Genomic DNA, 13,534 nt, shown 5'->3' on the forward strand with positions numbered 1-13,534 from the left:
TGATACAATATGGCACATAATCAACATGAGGACAGACCGAGTTGTGTTTCATTTGATCAAATCATTCCACTTAAAATGAGGTAATTCTTCAACCTGATAAGTAACAAAGTGAAGTAATGAGACCACTGGTGGCTGACACATGCTGACAAAATCCTTTCATTATTCTCCAATACAAGCACTGGTTTTATCCGCAGCCTCGCCGAGACCTTTCCTGTGGTTGTCTAATCCTGAGACAGTGGACCCAAACACCCCCCTCTGCCGCACACAGAGCCTCATTTGCTGGAGGATTAGAGCGAGGGCACAGGGGTCAGAGAGTAGCCACCCAGCAGCCCCTAAAAAAGCACAAATGCACGTCCTACAGAGACCAACACACACATTAGCATAGTGTGGACGAGACACTGCTATAAAGTCCCAGCATAACAGCATTATGCATTCACATACTGTAGGTGCGAAGGCGGCGCGAGGCAGACACGCACCAAAACACAGACACACATTTGCATGAACATGTGTGGAACAAAACAAACTGACCTTAACTCCAACTCAAAGAAATACTAATACATTTTGTGACTTTACAGATCAGGGTCAAAGAACTTCACAGGAGGAGAAAGTTAGCTGGTAAAGGTGCTCTGAGTAGAGAGACAGGTTAACAGAGCGAGTGATTGTGAGTGAAAAGAGACATGGTTCTGAAAAGTTCTAAAGGGCCTGCGGAGAGTTTAAATGCTCTCCTCCCTCGATTACTCCCTCTCTCCTAACACTTTCTCTCATGCCTTTCATGAATTAAAAGCACGGCCGGTCTGTGGGGAGAAGCATAGTTAATTCTGATCAGATCTCCTCCTCCCCCCTTCCCGCCTCTTCCCTCCTTCCTCCCTCCTTCCCTCGACGACGGTTGCCGTGCAGTCTGACAGACGGAGATGGGATCTGACAGTAAACAGGCGTGTGGATGCCCGGTACGTGATTGACACGTAGGCATGTCGGTGGGGGCCCGCCCCCCTCCTAATCCTGCCCTGTCAGCTCTAATTGGGAAGGTGGGGCTCTATGTCACCAAGGTGACTGATTGACAGGACCTCAGCTTTGCATAGATATGAGGGAAAGGTGGAGAAGTTCACGCATGGCATAACACTGTTAACTCTACTATACTGCTAATAGAGATATGAGATGGGCGGGTGATGGGCCCAGAGCAGGTGAGCTCTCATGAACATGACTGAGCACACAAATAAACCCACAACAATAACCAGGAACAAAATAGACATGCATACAAGATGTCTGAACGCAGAGTGCATCTCCAAACACACTGCAGCTTCAGCTCGCTCTGATGAAGTGCAGAGGTGTTCTGTGGCCCTGGAGCAGTGATACGGGAGGCACCAGGAGCACCTCCCTCTTATGGGGCCAATGAACCAATGGACAAGAGTCAGACAAGGTGCAATAACGCTCTGACCTGTCAAACTGCTCTGTCTGAGCTAATTAAACCACAACCTATAGCGAGATTTGCATATACATGTGTCCACTAGATACTTGTGATTCTCCATAAAGAGTTCTCTGTTCTGAAGGTCAGGTCTCAAAAGAGCACAAGAACGAATGGACAATCACTGGACAAAAGACTACACACACCAGATCTGCAGGGGCAGCCCGAGAATATTCATAACTTCAAATTATTCTTCCACTTTAAACTATAGCATTGTTGGTAAAGTGTAATTATGTGTGTTGAATTAAATCTTTTGCTCCAGGCATTCAGACAAAGTATCATTAAAATGCTAAGTAACTGCATTTTCCTCTCCAAGTTTTTTATTATAGATGTTTTTTTGCAGATAAATAAAATCAGGGCTACAACTCACAGCAGATTACATTTTTTACAGCTTTATACCTTTTTTGGAAGCTTGGACTGTTCATAATTCAATCATTGGATTCATGACTACTGCGTAATAATTTTGATGAATAACATAATCATTGTTATGAATAATTATAAAATGTTAAACAACCTTTAACACTGTAATAAATGTAGATGTAACTTTTCACATAATTATGGTATTAACCACAGTTCAAGCTACAAGTGTTTTTTTGCTTAGAAATATCTTGAAAAGCATGAGAGACAAGACAGAAGACGCTTTTCTGAGCCCTGGTCCCAAAAACCTGTTCCCTTTGGAGCGGCCCGGGCCCGGGCCCGCTTCTGTTAATGTGGGATTGTGTTTTCATGCTCAGGTCCCGGCTCGCAGCGGGACATAACCTTAACATAACTAATGTTTTCTTGATAAATTTAATTGAAATCAAACCTGGATTATTCTTCATCTTCATAACGTTGATCTTGGCGATGCACAAAAAGACATTTAGTAATTCCATGTACAGTAAGTTCCGGGTTATTGCCAACTTTTTTTGCATTTATTTGACTTCTTTGTGCCATAATTTGGCCTATTTGACAATAAAAACATTCTTGACTATCATATAATTTAGTCCCAAACTAAATATTGCACAATCCTTTCCCTGCAGTATTGTGTTTAAGCACTCTGCAACTATTTGAAATAATTTCAGTATACAGAATATATTTCATATTTTTGGTGCTGGACAGGATTTCCATGGTAACACTGAGGGGCCTAACTAATTCTGACTTGGCTTTGAGTGTTCAGAAGTTTGGAATAACAACACTTACTTTGCAAAGGACAAACGGAGTAAACAGGTATGTACACCTGTCTCCTCCTGCTCTCCCTCCAGTGCACTGCACCTCACTGTACGAGCTGCACAAGTGCCATCTGCGGCTGCTAAAGACACTAATGCTGCTCATGTGAGATTGCAGCTTGCAGTGAAACTCGCATTTACATCACACGGTCTTCCGTGCGTGTAAAGAGGTGTCCCACGTGTAAATCATACACGTGATATTAGATGACTGAGCCCTCATCCTGGTTTATAGACAGACGCTCCAGGAAACTAACTATAACAGGGCATAATTTGTATTGACATTTCTTCTCTCCTCACAACACAAACTTACTTATTTAGTATATCCTAAAAAGAACAGAGTGGTGGCTGCGTTCTGGGGTAAGCGTCCATCAGATCCTTGTGAGCACCAGAGGTGCGCAGCGTGGCTTTGGACCCTTGACCCAAACCTGGCCCGACAAGACAACAGAGTGGGGAAATTCTGGTCTTATCTCCACCTCTGCTTGTTATATAGGTCAATAATGCACATGCCTGACTCTTTGGTGCTTGAAGCCTCGTATGCAGTAACCCCAGTAGCCTACTTGCATACAGTTTTAACAATCCTACTTTCAAACTGTTCGGGTGCTATATTTTAGGATCAGACACAAAATCCATACTCTTGAAAGCTTTGAGGGCTTGTCCGGTCCAGAGGGCTTGTGGTCAAGGAAGCTTACATGTAAATAACCAAAAAAGTTTGTTGTTTATCGCTGTTTTTAATAATTTTCAACCCTTTTCATTTTCAATTTTAGTCATGTTTTTCATGACTCTCTAACAGCCAATGGAAATCCATGGATAGGACCTAATTTCACTGTTCCTGAATAGTTTTAGTTTGGTCTTGATCAATATCAGAACCAGTCCAAGACCCCCTGGTAACATTAAAGAAGGACCTTTTAATTTGTGTTCAAAATCCTAGTCCTTGCTGTCTGGTGGTGGAGTGGTTAAAGCAACAACACATATGCCAGACTCTGTGTGTGCAGCCTCAGTGTTGTGAGATCAATTCCCATAAATGTAACATGAATTTGTCTCTTTTATAGCACGCGATGGCTGATGTTGGCGTCTCTTTTAAAGGCTTCTCTGCCGCAGACTTTACATACTGTTACTGTATATTCAAGCCTGGATTTATTTCAGTAGTTTTAAGTGTGTGTGCATACCAACTACATTTCTGTGTGCACGCTTCTGATTGACAGCTGCCACTGACCTGTGCCAGTCAGAGTGCCATGCTGCAGGGCGGTGGGGTCGATCGCTACGGAGACGACCTTCGCCCTCATCTGCATCCTGCCTTCATTAGCGGAGCCAGGCAAGGAGAATAACAACCCAATAAATTAATAAAGAGAAAGAGAGAGAAAGGGGGAGGGAGGGCCGAGGTGCGAACGGCAGGAGCAAGGGTAAATCGTAAGGAAGCAGGGAGGAGGAGACCGACCAGAGGAAAAGCCAAGATAGATTCACACACGGGAGAGAAGAGGTGTGGAGATGGAGTCAACGGCGATAGTAGAAAAACATAAGGGTAAAAGATGGACAGAAGGTTTAGCTCTGGGGCTGTAGTCGACTTAAGACATTCTCAGGACTAAAGACACGCCTGGTGCTCGCATACTGTCAAGTAGCTCTATGATTCCTGACACAAACCACACTCACAACACCATAAACTCATGTGATTTCATGAGAAACACAACAAAACAATGTACACATAAAGTCACAAAAGGGAGATGTTTCTAAAAAAATTGTAATATCTCAATAGTTGTTTTGAAGATATGCAAAATTGTAATATCCATTATATTCTCTATAATTGAAACTGGTAAAAATGACCAAGAAAAGCTATAGAAATTATTAAGTTATATTTCTGCCCTTTTGTGGTCACGTTTTATGCAATAGGCACATTATGGCACATTTTTTATGCATTGTTAAAATACTGTCTGGCTATTGTTATCGAGATGATACACAAATATTAAGATAAAAAGTACATGAAAAAAATGGATATTTACCGGTACATGTATAAGTAAAGTACATGTAGAATAGATATTTACCGGTACGTGTATAAGCAAAGTACACGTAAAATAGATATTTACCGGTACATGTATAAGTAAAGTACATGTAAAATAGATATTTACCGGTACATGTATAAGTAGAATAAACTGACAATTCACTCCCACAACCTTATACCGATCCCAGTAAAATTATTTATTATTACTCATTAAAAAAAAAAAAAAAAACGAAGCAACTAAAAGTCTACAGCCGTATTAAGCTCAAATCCAAATTCTTGCAAATAAATCCACCAAATGCATCCATAAACAGTTTTGACAAATGCATCTCAGGGGCTGTCATTGTGGCTGGGAGCCCTGCCCAAACAAAACTGATACATTACCATCTGCACGGGTTCTTAAATGCCAGGATGTACAGGGATGCTCTAACCAGCCCGCGGAGCCACATATCGATGGGGCCAAATGTTCCAGATTTTCCTCCCTCTGTATTCATGAACTTGGAGCGAGGCTTGGCGTTCCAACCGCACAGTGAGTCAGTTAATAAAGAATGAGGTTTAATTGTGCTGGCTACATGATACTACGTACAAAGACTTTAGGCCGGGGAGGGTACCTGTGTGATACGAGCACGTCCAGAGAAAAACACACGCAGTCCGAGGAAAGCTGTGTAAATAAATGATGAACAAGGATGTTACGTGAAGATAGACTGTTGGTTTGGAGCTGTCCCTGGAGGGGACTGGAAATGATGCTTCCTCATGCTTTGCAGACTTGTACTACATACCTCCTGCATGACTGTGTGTGCCTTCATCAGCAACAGAATGTGATTGTATTCTTAGTGGAAATACTATATCGATATAAGACATGCAGTTCATGCTTTCACCTTTAAATTTGAATTGTAGACTTTTGGATCTTGATGGGATTGTCTGCAATTACATATATATCTCATAACCATTCTATGCCCTCTTTAGCATTACTAAAATATGTATACATACTTCAGATTTATTTCCCCAAATGCCACAATTGTAAAATACTTGAATGTAAAAGTTCTATGTGTAAATACATTGCGTTTAGCGTATTGATGTGGAGAGACGTTGAGAGGGCGCTTACAGTTGAAGCGTGCCAACAGCAGTCAGTGAACTGCATTTGCAAAGCCAATGGTGCCATGATATGGGCCAGGCCCGTGTGCGAGAAGCGTCTCCCTGAATGAGCTGCTCGGCCTGCTCAGGGTCGGGGAGCGTGAGCGCGTAAGATTGAGGCCTGCTGCGCTGAGGAGGAAATTCTCAGGGCGATCGATGCCGAGGATTAGGGCCGGCTTTGGGGGCTCAGAGGCCTGGATCTGAGCAGTATTCTCAGCGGGGCCCTTGGGAGCGCCGCTGAGCAGAGCTGAAGGGCTAGAGGAGAGAGGGGAGACGGGGCTAACCTGAAACTGTCAGGAGGCTTCACACAGGGTTGGCCAGCCTGGGAATAGGAGGGCGCTCTGGTCCCCGCTGACATTCTAAATGACGCCTGAGTCTGCCACCCACTTGGACAAAGCCACACTGACCACTGGAGCTGAGGGGCCAACACAAGAATAAGTGCTCTGTTGCACATTAAACAACGGGAAGAAAGTTGGCGAAACCATGCTGTACTTACTTTTGATTCCAGACTGCCAAACGGCTAGTTGTCTTTGGAGTTGATGAGCCACACAACAAAAGGCTGGCTGCGCGTGTGTGTGTGTTTCTGATGCTCGTGATTGGTCAGCTCGCCGCTCTCCCCCGGGTGCACGCGGCTGGATCCATGATTCATTTTGCAATGAGGGGAAGAGGGAAAAAAACAGGAGCGCGCATGTGAGAGAAGAAACAGCCAAGACCACTGGGAAATTATACGGTGGAGCAGCGTGGTGGATCTGGAATTAAACGGCATAATTAATCAAGCAAAAAAACAAGCACGTTGCTCATACATTTATTATTTGCATTTTTTCCACTTCAGGAGATGTAATCAGCAGATATATGTCGGGGGCCTGAGCTGTTTCATCGTGACTGCAAGGCCGAGCTCCAAGCACCGGCGCTGACCCTAAGAGTGTGAAGTGTGATGTGAGCTGTGTTTTCCACACCGAGCACCGACTAAAACAGTGGCACAGCAGCAGAATAAGGTGCACAATCCTTCCTGTTCTCTGAGGACTTGTTTAAGGCGCTGTTAGGTAAACAACACTGACACATCTGACCATTACCATTAAGGCAATTTACTTAAAGTGCACAGGTTTTTTTCTTTTTCTAATTATGTCTTTGGTCCATTGATTTACATCGTGATTTACAAAAAGTTGAAGGGGAAAAGTAGAAAATTACAAGAAGTCGTGCTGAGTTCTAAAGCGGAATCCCTCTATGTCAGCGTGGGGCAAAAGGTGTCCAAAATACTCCAATTTGTGTTGACTTTCGGGTTTTCCTGCTAAATTGGCACAACACAAAAACGTATATAATCTGATTTAGTAATTGCTTATGTGATGTGAAGTATTACACTGGTTTCAAGACGTTTCCTACTGGTTACAAGTTCATTTGAAACAAGAAAATACATTTGCCCATGAAGTAAGTAAAACAGTCTTACTCCAGTGCCAAATAATTAGAAGAAATATATTTAAACACGTAAAAAAAATCTGGGTCCAATGAGTAAATACATCTTTACAGAGGAAAAAATTATATTAATATCCTGAGCCTGATATATCAAGTCATTAGAACTTATCTAGACATATTTTTGCAGTGACATTATCCTGATGTCGAAAGTACATTTGTGTGAAGGAGAGGTTCTGTAGGTCTTTCCTTCTGCTGCTGTCAGACTCTACAACAAACACTGTTAGCCCTGAACATGTGTAAGTGTCATACCCATGTGCAATATTGACTTAATCATGTGCAATATTGACTTAATCATGTGCAATACTGACTTAATCATGTGCAATACTGTCATACTCATGTACAATACTGACTTAATCATGTGCAATACTGACTTAATCATGTGCAATATTGACTTAATCATGTGAAATACTGACTTAATCATGTGCAATACTGACTTAACCATGTGCAATACTGTCATACCCATGTACAATACTGACTTAATCATGTGCAATACTGACTTAATCATGTGCAATACTGTCATACTCATGTACAATATTGACTTAATCATGTGCAATACTGACTTAATCATGTGCAATTCTGTCATATTCATGTACAATACTGACTTAATCATGTACAATACTGACTTAATCATGTGCAATACTGACTTAATCATGTGCAATACTGACTTATTCATGTGCAATACTGACTTAACCATGTGCAATACTGTCATACCCATGTACAATACTGACTTAATCATGTGCAATATTGACTTAATCATGTGCAATACTGACTTAATCACGTGCAATTACCGTCATACTCATACGCAATAACGTCATATTCATGTGCACATAACTGCTGTAAATAAGAGTGTTTACTTTTGCCAATATTATTAGGCCCGAGCGCCACAAGCTGGCGAGAGGCCTATTAATCTCGTAAGGCCGTGCGAAGCACGGCTGCGAAAGTGCGCACGTAGTGCGCACGAAATCGAGCGCGAAGCGCTCGCCCACTTCCAAACACTCACTAACGCACTCCTTCACTCATGCACGCCCCGTGCATACTAATTAGTAGTAGGAAAATGGAACATTACCGTTGTAAACGGGCGAAGCCCGTGCAAAAGTGCGCACTAAACGAGCACTTTACATTGAGATGACGACCGCGAAGCGGTCGTCATCCCCATATAAAGCACTCATTTGCGCTAAGTAGCTCACGAATACGTTCCCCATCTCTTGCATGTTCCGTGCATATAAGCATGTAATGCAAAAATTTAACATTATTACTGTATAGAGGGCCAAAAACACAAAGTGGGCGGAGCCCACTCAAAATTAACGAAAGTACCCGTCAGTGACCAGGGACCCACACCATGAGGTAGGAAAGCGCGAGAGCTTTCCGAAAATGTATAGTTTATGACATTTGAAAAATGGGAAACATTGTTTTCGCATCGGAATATTATTCTTTCTTCTTCTTCTTCTTCTTCTTCTTCTTCTTCTTCTCGGGACCAACTCCCCTATTTTTCACCCAGTGAACATTGACGAAAAGTCACAAAAATGTTCACACCTCTAAAAATCGTGCCTCTCTACATTCTGGCTATTTCCCTTTTCTAAAATAAAAAAAGATTGGCGCGTCAGCGCCCCCAAATGTACCAAAAATGCATTGAGAGATGGGAAATGACCCAAAAAAAATCTGATCGTAGAATCATGAAATTTGGCGCAGAGGTAGATGGTGACAAGAGAAGTAAAAAATATTATTACGGCAACGCCGTCCGCCCAACCAAATGTCGGCCATATTGCTTCAAAAATGGCTAAACATGACTTCGGAGTTTTTCCAAACGTCGTACTTTTACGAACTCCTCCCAGGGCGTTGGCCCTAAAAAGCTGAAATTTGGTGAAAATGCTACTGAGGAGTGGGACATCAAAAGTTATCCAAATTACATTGATACCTCTCACGGTCTCTGTGCAGCGAAGCCGCAAACTGTAGCTAGAATTTCAGAAATCTCCCATATTTAAAATTTCTGCCGTTTGCGCAGATAAAGTCCGAATTGCGTCAAATTAGAATCAGTTGTTAAACTCTTTGCCCTAAACCTACTTGAAGTGAAATAAATTCATTTGGCGCCACAGCGCCCCCTACAGATTTTATATGTTTAGTTTTGCGAAATTATATGAAATTTGACACACAACTCAATTTTAGCATCCCCATCAAAAAAGTCAATGAGACCCATGTCATAATTGTTATGGCGTTGCCGTAACGATGACCGAAACCTTTCATGTTATTCCAATGGGGAAATCGCCAGAACATGTTTACACTTTAGACTTTCACAAACTCCTCTCAGGGCGTCAGCCCTATTAACCTGAAATTTGGTGAGACTCATCTTCAGGACCATCAAAAGTTATCCACATTTTCATTCAAAGAGTCACGGTGTCTGTGCGGCAAAGCTGCACATTTTGCCAAGAATTCAAAATAAAATAGCTTTTTGATGGTAAAACAAAGGGGAGAAGATGTGACAGCGTCACAGATTCAGCAGTAGGCGTAATAAAAGGACAATTGGGGCGCGTTAGCGCCCCCTCCTCTTGCGGCGTGGCGTCGGTGTGGCGGCGGCGTGGCGAGGGCCGATCATTGCCGCTTGCGGCTATATTTATCATTATTATTTATCTTTATTTTTCCTTTCTACTCTTTATTAAGAATATGAGAAGTTTTGTCTTTAAGATTTTTGTTTATAAGAGTTGCTCTATTAAGAGTGTTTTTTTAAAGCTTCCTATAAGTTATCTGTTCTTTTACTTCTGTATCTACTTGCGTTGCAACACCAACATTTCCCCATTGTGTGGACAAATAAATGCTTATCTTATCTACATTTAAAATCTTCAGCTGTTACAATTGAATATTTTTTTGGGTGTGAAACAAACTTGATACTAAAGCTTTGAAATTGATTGAAGGTGTGATGGCACTTTAAAACCTCAGATTGTCCCTCCACGTCATCCATGTTATAATACACGGCCCTCGACCTTAAACTGGACGTCCTGCTCTATGTTTCCAACACTTTACTCACAAGGAACACATTTTAAACACTTATTCAGCTAAATTAACGTGTTTTCATCCGTCAAATCATACTATTATGCAAATTAGATTCGCTTTGGGCCTTGTTTATTTTGTGGTTGCTAGGTAACAGTTATGGACAAACCTCACATCTGCTGCTCATGTACCAGCCAGAAAGTACATCTCTAAACATCATAAAAGTGGTCAAACTAAGAAAAACAAGGTAAAATGTTGAGTCAAATCTTAAAGTTAACTAGTATGCGACGTTAACTAAGTAAATCTCGTCATATGCACTTTAAAGGTCACAGGAGGTCATCGTGCGCTCGTCAGTTCATCGCTATTTGACTGCCACGGTGCACGAGTGTGACAACTGTTTCCCTATCAGAAGCTGTTTTCTTTCTGGCGGAGCGGAGTGTGGTTTGGGCACAGATGATTTGGCTTATTTAAAGCTCTGTTAGGCGTCACATGGGGCGTGTACGTCTCATCTATCACGTCTAGGCCTCATTAAAAGATGATGAATGCCTCTGATCGTCGCGTAAGCTACATTAACTTAGCGTTCACGTCTTAAGTCACTTTTATAAATGAGAGTATTGTGGTTACATTGTTGTGTTGATGAAGACCAAGAACTTAGAGTTATTGTTAAGATGGAAATACTGTAAAATTAATGAAACAGTATTTTGGCAAACCTAACTAAACAGCATAATATTACAGGCTTCTATAACTAAGCTTACCCTCATTGTGTGAGGGAGAGGTTTCGCAGGTCTTTCCTTCCTGCTGCTGTCGGACTGTATAACAAACACTGCTAGCCCTGAACATGTGCAATACTTGACTGACTTAATCATGTGCAATATCGTCATATTCATGTGCAATACCGTCATATTCATGTGCAATTACACAAGCAATTAAGGTCATATTCATGTGCATATAACTGATGTAAATACGAGTGTTCACTTACCATTAGTATTAGTATTATTTAGTCTTATGCTAGCTATGTTTACTTTACTTTATCTTATTATTTACTTTATCTTATTAGTTTTGTTAATAAGAGTTTTGTTAATAAGAGTTTTTTGTTTTGTTTATAAGAGTTCTTCTATTAAGAGTGTTTTTAAACTTCCTATAAGTTACCTGTCCTTTCCCCCTTTATCTACTGCAACGTAACACCGAAATTTCCCCATGTGTGGACAATAAAGGATTATATTATCTTATCTTATCTTAAAATGGCCCCACTGGACAATATGGGCTACTACCTATTTGGTCTTTGTATGTTTTGCGTATGTTCCTAGATAGTTCAAAATCTAAGCAATTGCTGCTGATATTCCTTTACACTGAAGTCAAACTTATTTATTTATTTTTATCAACATGACACTAAATATAAAACATATTGCATACACTAAAATGTATCCATGTTCTTTTCGAAGCAAAGGCAGCGACATGTTTTACTTTGGACATCATTTCCATAAGCCTTTTGAGCATGTATGCACGCTCCGTCGTACTCCTGTGGGATCGTAGGCCACATTACTTTCTCTTATCGACACACCGTATGTCTGCCTCTGATTTGTGCTGCTGTGTAGAAGTGGAACTGACTTTATCTTATCCTGGAGGTGGAGATTCACAAGGCTTACAGAAAAGGGCCTACATATGTTAATGCTGTGATGCTGGTGGATTTGTCACGTGATGCTGGCTATAATGTCCACAAGCTAAATATGTCTGTTTGTTTGTTTGTTTGTTTGTTTGTTTGATTTGGTCACTCTGGGGAAGACTTCCTATTCGCAAGTGTATTGTAATTAAATGATTTGCTCGTAGGGGTCGTGGGGCTCTCTTCTGTTTAGGGTGATGGCATAGGTCTGTTTCTAATGCATGGCCCCAGGGCGCGGGAAAACGCAAGAAAGTGGTAATTACAAGACGTGAAGATGATTTTTTCACGCGCGTCTCTCCTGGTCGTGCCCGAGCCCACACAGCCATTATGCACAAATACATCCGGCGGGACGGTTTGAAACGTATCACTTTTCATGCTGGTCAATATGGCTTGTTCCTGGAGCGCCGTCATCAATCGCCTGTATCAATATGGAAATGGCGCGATGACCCAGACATTAATCAATGGGCTCCTCGCTCGGGGAGGCCGGGGCCACCTCAAAGCATCAATGAGACAGATCGGCCCGCAGTCAGGCTCGGACAGTGCGTATTGATAAGAGCGTTTCCACCTGTAGCGGCACGCGCGCGCTCACAAACACTCACGCACGCTGACGCACGCGCGCTCACATACGCACGCGCTCTCTGGCCACATCTGAATTCAATCCCCGCCGCCGCAGCTGCGAGCGCCGAAGCTCCGAGCCCAGAAAGACACGGCTGAGCGGAGATACGTGCCTCGACTCATCATAAGACCACTCTCTTATTCCCCATATATGTCCCCTTTCCTCCCTCCTTTCCTCCCTCCTTCCCTCCCTCCTTCCCCCGCCGTCTACCTCGCAACTTTGAGGCCTAAACAAGCAGCTCACGTACGCCGCTACAAGGACTTCAAATTAACTTCTTTGTCTTTATTCTGAGACTTACTTTACTTTACACTCTCTGGAGTTTAGTCGAACCTATTTCTTTCCTCCAACTTCAAAACCGAGAGGGGAGAGGGGCTTGACATCAGTGCGGAAGTCTTCACACGCCGCTGTCTCACCGCGCGCGGGATTAGCGCGAGTCTCAGCGCGCGAGCCCATCCAAATCCTAATCAATTACATCAGCCGCTGCTGCAATCCTGGAGCCGGGGCAAGCAGACCTCCTAGTGGCCACACGCACGCACTGCAAGAAATAAGACTGACATTCCTGGATGTATTTATTTTAAGTGAATGAAAAACGTCTCAATCTAATTAAAATATTTTAATTTGATGGACTAGGTACTTATGTCACATTCTGCCAAACTACAGAATAATATTGTATGGAAATTAACCACAGCCATATTGACTTGAGTCTGAGGAATAGACAAATTATTGAGTCTCCAATAGGTCGCTGATAACTATTAGATTAAATTCAACACATGACACATAGGCCTTTATTGCCTTACTTAAGATAAGATAAGTTAGGCCTTTATTGTCCACACTTCAGCCTCAATGTTCACAAAAGACAAATTCTTAATAGATCAGATGCAAAACCTCTATTATGTCATAAACAACCAGGAATAATATGCTCCCATCTCTGTCATACACTTTTTTTTCCACCCTGCCTTTCCTAATCCTCCCATGTCAAGCATCTTTGGCCGTGTCCATATTTGGCTTCCGCACA

General features: G+C 42.2%; 1 protein-coding gene and 1 long non-coding RNA gene across 2 annotated transcripts in view; both read right to left on the minus strand.

Moving 5' to 3' along the window:
• Window positions 1-13,534, minus strand: part of npas1 (neuronal PAS domain protein 1) — a 113,225-nt gene that overhangs the window by 50,396 nt on the left and 49,295 nt on the right. The window lies entirely within an intron of this gene.
• Window positions 5,821-12,921, minus strand: LOC140371044 (uncharacterized). The gene is made up of 3 exons (XR_011928422.1): window positions 12,818-12,921; window positions 6,288-6,540; window positions 5,821-6,206 (listed from the first exon to the last, which is right to left on the minus strand). It is a non-coding gene; the product is annotated as an uncharacterized lncRNA (long non-coding RNA).

Source organism: Eucyclogobius newberryi, unplaced genomic scaffold (assembly GCF_026437365.1).
Source record: "Eucyclogobius newberryi isolate DKJ021-1_F unplaced genomic scaffold, fEucNew1.0.hap1 SCAF_10, whole genome shotgun sequence".
NCBI classification, from domain to species: domain Eukaryota; kingdom Metazoa; phylum Chordata; class Actinopteri; order Gobiiformes; family Gobiidae; genus Eucyclogobius; species Eucyclogobius newberryi.